Source organism: Nylanderia fulva, unplaced genomic scaffold, assembly GCF_048542155.1.
Source record: "Nylanderia fulva isolate GAGA-0341 unplaced genomic scaffold, ASM4854215v1 Scaffold818, whole genome shotgun sequence".
Lineage (NCBI taxonomy): Eukaryota > Metazoa > Arthropoda > Insecta > Hymenoptera > Formicidae > Nylanderia > Nylanderia fulva.
This window is the reverse complement of record NW_028190937.1, coordinates 36,856-42,877: the sequence shown is the minus strand read 5'-3', so window position 1 is coordinate 42,877 and position 6,022 is coordinate 36,856. Positions and strand designations below refer to the sequence as shown.

Genomic DNA, 6,022 nt, shown 5'->3' with positions numbered 1-6,022 from the left:
CCTCCGTTTCTTCTAATTTTGAATATTTCAGTTTATTATCTAAAATTAATTTATTATTATAATATCAATAATAAGTATATAATATTATATATACAAATATATGTTATGTGTAAATAAAAAAATATTTTTTAAATATTTTTTAATATTTTTTTCAGTATCAGGAATGGGAGAAAAGGAGGAGGGAATAATGATGGCGGATTTAGAAGTAGGAAGAGAGAAGTGGAGGGTAATAGGCGTATACATCAACGGGGACATGGAAAGGAAATTGGAGGAAATGAAGGAATGGATGGAAGAGAAAGAAGAAAATAAATAGACGATTTTGGGAGGAGATTTCAATGCAAGGACAGGTAGAAAGGGGGGGTGATAGGAGGGGAGAAGGAAGAAGAAAGAAGATCAAAAGACAAGAAAGTTAATGAGGAAGGGAAGAAGTTGATAAAAGAGTTGGAAGAGGTGGGATGGGGAATTTTTAACGGAGGGATAAGAGGGGATAGGAAGGGGGAGTACACATATACAGGAGGAAGAGGGGAATCGGTAATAGATTACGTGGTGGGAGAGGATAGAGTAAAGGAAAGGATAAAGAGAATGGAGGTGGGAGATAACATAGAATCGGACCATCACCCATTGATTGTAACGCTAGAAAGAAGAAGAGGAGCTGAAAAGGGAAAAAGGGGGGAGGGAAAAGGAATAAGAAAAAGAGGGAGATGGACAAAGAGGGGAGGAGAAAGAATAAGAGAGGAAATAGAGTGGGAGAGGGGTGGAAGGAGGGGATGAAGAGGATGCAAGAGGAGAGAAAAATAGGAAGAATAGAAGAGGAATTGAGAGAAAGAGAAAAAGAGAGTGGAGAAGGGAAAAGGAAAGGGTGGTGGGACGAGGAATGTGAGGAGAAGAGGAAAGAAGTGAGGAAAAAGTTAAGGGAATGGAGGAAAAAAGGAGGAGGAGGAGAAGGATATAGAAAAGTAAGGGCGGAATATAGGCTAATGTGTAAAGGAAAAAAGGAGGAGGAGAGGCTAAGATGGTACAAGCAGGCGATAGAGGCAAAAACGGAAGGAGAAGTATGGAAGATTATAAACAGGGAAAGGAAAAAGAGAGAAGGGTGAATGAGGAGATAAAAGCGGAGGAATGGAAGGAATACTTCATGGACTTATTGGGAGGGATAGAGGTAAAAGTTGTAAGAGGAGGAAAAGAAAAAAGGGAGAGAGATGAAGAGCAGGAGATAAGCAGGGAGGAAGTAAAGAGGATGCTGGGAAAACTGAAGAAAGGAAAAGCAGCGGGGGAGGATGGGATACCGAGTGAGGTATGGAAATATGGAGGGGAGAGGGTAGAAGAGTGGGTATGGGAAATGTGCAACAGAGTATGGAGAGGAGAAGGATGGCCGGAGAGGTGGAAAGAAGGGATAATAGTGCCACTGTTGAAAAAGGGAACGGGGAATAAAGTGGAAAACTATAGAGGAGTGACATTGATGCCAACGCTATACAAGATATACGTGGGGATTTTAACTGAAAGGTTAAAGGAAGAAATGGAGGGGAAGAATATGATACCGGAGAGTCAGACAGGTTTTAGGAAGGGAATGGGGGTGATGGATAGTATCTATGTGTTGAACTATCTGGTGAATAAGGGTAAATAAGAAGGGAGGAAAGGTAGTTGCGGCATTTATGGACCTGAAGGCGGCGTTTGACTCGGTAGATAGAGAGGTGTTAATGGAGGCAATGAAGGGGAGGGGAGTGAGGAAAGGATTAAGGAGTAGGATAGAAGAGGTGTACAGGGAAACGAGGAGTAAGGTAAGAGTGGGGAAGGAGGAAGGAGAAAATTTTTGGACGGCAAGGGGGGTGAGGCAAGGTTGCCCAATGAGTCCGCACTTATTCAGTCTGCTGATAGCGGATATAGAGGAAGTGCTAAGAAAAGGAGGTTGGGGGGGGTGAAACTGGAAGGGGAAAAGGTGCATTGTTTGGCGTACGCAGATGATATGGTACTGTTGGCGGAGGATGAAGAAGGGATGATACATATGTTGGGGAAAATGGAAAGTTATATGGACAAGAAAAGGTTAGAGGTGAATGTGGATAAGACAAAGGTAATGAGGTTTAAAAGGGAGGAGGAAGAATGAAGAGAGTGGAGTGGAGATGGAAAGGAAAAAGGTTAGAGGAAGTGAAAGAATTCACATATTTAGGGTATAAGCTACAGAGGAACGGGGGGCAGGAGGCGCAGGTAAAGAACAGAGTTAGGAAAGCAGGAGCGGTGATAAGACAGGTGTGGGGAATGGGAAAGAGAAGGTTTGCAGGAGACTGGATGAAAAGAGTATGGCTAATGGAAAGGTTGGTGGGGACGGTGTTGGAATATGGGGCGGAAATATGGGGATGAAAGGAGAGGAGAGAGGTGGAGGCAATGCAGGAGCGATGGATTAGGTGGACGTTAGGAGTAGACTGGTGCACACCGGGGTATATGGTAAGAGAGGAGATAGGAAAAGACAAATTTAGGATAAGGGCAGGAAAGAGGGCGGTAGGGTATGAGAGGAAGTTGGAGTATTGTATTTTAATTGATTATATTTATAAGTATTTTATATCATTCTCTTACAAAGACTGCATAGCCATTATTTGTGCGACACATCTTATATGTAGGTATAATTAATAGGGACCAACTCAAAACATTTTTTTTTTCCCACTGGCAATAGCACCCAATCTCAATATACAATTAAATTATAAACAAGATACCTTGTGATATAGTTTATTGATGAGAAATGTACATTTATACTTGTATTAAATACAACAAAAAACATGCCATGAATTACTATATATAATATTTCTAATTATCAAACTTAAAATATAATATTGTTACCAAAGAAGAAAGCACTATTTAAAAACTCTAAAAGTCATAATTTGTTTAAATTAGTAATTAAATACTGCATTTTGTATACTTTTAAGCTTTATTCTTTTTATTTTTCTTTATTTAATTGAATAGATATTAACCATCCAATGTAGCATACAGATTAAATTAACAACCAAAAAAATAAATCTTAACTTTGAAATCTATTTTTGTTTCTTTTAAATATCAATCAACTGGATTTTGTAACTACCTATTAATATGAATTCTTTATCTGGTGCCATCATAATTTTATGTTTTTGCATACGTATGCGCAAGAAAGTTAAATCATTTGTTGGATTCAAGTCACGTACGACAGAACGAGCTTTATCTGACAATTGACTTATCAAACCTGCGTATTGAACTGTTGTCGTATTATCTAATGTTGACTTTATAGGAATACCTAAAACAAATTAATTTTATAAATTTTTGTTTACAACTACAAGTAAATCATGTCAATGATCTCATGTAATACCTTCTGCATTCACCACTATTGTTCCAACTACCCTTTTATGAGACTGAATTTGTTTCATAGTTTCTTCAACCTCTTATAAATTATTTCATCGAAATTTATTAATAAAATTTTTATTTTAAATATTCCAATAACGGAAGCAAATCATATGGAATAAATGCGTTCTTTAATTGTAGGCTGCATATGTGGTGGATGACTGTAAGTCCGACAAAATTCCAATATTCCATGGGAATCTAATCAAAATCTATATTGTCATACTTAGCCAATGTATTACACAATATATTATGGTTATATACAGGGCCAGATGCTTGCAATGACACTGAGCAATAAGATCCTTGCCACTACAATCACAATGATAAAAATGATTAATAAATTTAAAATAATTTAAAAAAATATATTATTTTGATACAAAGTGTGTGATGAATAATATTTAATTTTGTATATTACTTATTGGCTATATATGTACCTGCAATAAGAAAATGCCAGAAAAATTGTAAAATAGTTCCTATAGCACTGATATTAGATTTATCTTGTTAAGCTAATCGAATGCTGCGATGATAACTAGCCATTGCCCAACCCATTGCTCACAAGTGAGCTGATAATGCTACCTGCTTGATGTACAACTGAAAAAAATATAGAAGCTAATTAAGAAAATTATTAAAAATATATGCATACTCATACATAGGCATTTATATAATTGAAATATTATTGAAATAATAGCAAAATATCTGATTTTTGTATCACAGACTGTAAACTTGCACATAAATTATATGACAATAAATTTGCAAATAATAACATTAAAATTGAATGTAAAAATTGAAATTGAAAATTGAAATTGAAAATATCTAACCCCGCACGCTGTCAATATAGCGGAGGGCAACTATCGCCGTCTGTTGTAAAACGTGCGAGATGGACATTTCCAATACATGCATCATTCATGTGTTGTTACGTGTGATCTACTGTGTGCGCATGTGTTGTATACGGTGAATACGTGTAGCACGATACTACTATGTTTGCGTGGTCGATGATGATCAATGATGACGGGGACGTTTCTTAAAAGAAATTTTTCATATTTCGACCTTTGCAATTATATATCTCTGCTTACCACATCACGTAGAAGCAGAAATAAAGACACTTTTATTATCCTATTCAAACTCACTCCGATCCGATTTAAGTCTAGTATAAAACTCGATTGCTTCAGCCCGGTATTGGAGACATTCCGAAATATTATAAAGGACTCCAAATGTCCGACTCGCGTTAAGATACACGGTGTCCTCCGGCTACGCCCTTCAACTGTGTCGCGAGACACTACCGTGTTCTTTGATATAGAGAAAAGAAGATTTTCATGCACAGAGAAGAAGATAGAGAGTGGAAGATTGGAATTAGATGGGGGGGGGGAGCAGAGGGAGGGGAGAATGAGAGAGGAGAGAGGAGAAAGGAGAGAGAGCAGACAATATATAAGAAAAGAATAAATATCCTTTTTTTTATATCTTTTTTTTACAACCAAAATTTTCATATAGTTTGTTCCAAATAATATTTAAATTTATATATGTATAAAAATTGTGATATTCTGCTGTTTATATATATATATATATATATATACATTTATCAATATATATATTATCAAATTTAAATTTATTAGATTCAGTTAAAATAAAGTTCTTTTTAATTTTCTGTTATTATACTAAAATTCGATTTTAATATTAATTATTAAATTAAAATTAACTTAATAATTTAATTTTGGATTAATTACAATTAATTTTAATTGATTCTAATTAAATTTTTAAGATTAAAATTTATTTTATTATAAATTATTATATTAAAAAGTTTTAATTTTAAATTATATTGAAATTATTGCGATTAAATTTATTGTTAAATTGATTTGTTTTGGATTGATATAATTATTTAAGTAAAATTAATTTAAATTATAAACAATTAAATTTAATAATTTAAAAATTAAATTAAATAAAAAAATTAAAAAGTAATAAAAATAAAAAATAATAAAAAATAAATAAAATAAAAATATTAAGATTAAAATTTTAAAAAAATTGTAAACTAGATTTAATTAAAATTGTTTCGTTAAAATTAAATTAATTTTTATTTTTACAAAATTGAATTTATTTGATATAAAATTGAATGGATTTGACATTACTTGAATTGAAGTTGATTGTGACTTGAATTAGACTGAAATTAATTGTGATTTGGATTATTAGATGAAAATAAACTTGACTTGAAATTGGTTGTGAGTAGTTATTGATTTGAAATTATTATTGAATTGAAATTTGACTTGTGAATTGAAATTGGTTGTTACCGTGATTGTTGGACTGAAATGAATGAAATTTGACTTGTAAATTGAAATTGGTTGTTACTTGGATTGTTGGGACTGAAATTGATGATTTGAATTATTAGCGATAGAAATTTGATTGAATTAAAATTAATTATTGTGATTTGGATTAGAGGAATTAACATTGATTTTGAGGCTTGTATTATTGGATTGAAATTTGAATTAAATTGAAATTGATTATTGATAGATTGTTAAATTGTCAATTGATTGTAATTTGGATTTTTTATTAGATAAAAATTTAACTTAAATTGACATTAATTTTATTTGATTCAAATTAGTTGTGATTTAAATTATTTAATTAAAATTAGCTTTTGTTTTAAATCGTTTTTACTTATAATACATCTAGATTAAAA

General features: G+C 32.8%; 1 long non-coding RNA gene across 1 annotated transcript; it reads right to left on the bottom strand.

The window, feature by feature from the left end:
• Positions 1-3,621: 3,621 nt before the first annotated feature.
• LOC146719926 (uncharacterized) lies at positions 3,622-4,237 on the bottom strand. Its single transcript, XR_014926310.1, has 3 exons — positions 4,176-4,237; positions 3,792-3,948; positions 3,622-3,666 (listed from the first exon to the last, which is right to left on the bottom strand). It is a non-coding gene; the product is annotated as an uncharacterized LOC146719926 (long non-coding RNA).
• Between the last annotated feature and the right edge of the window lie 1,785 nt (positions 4,238-6,022).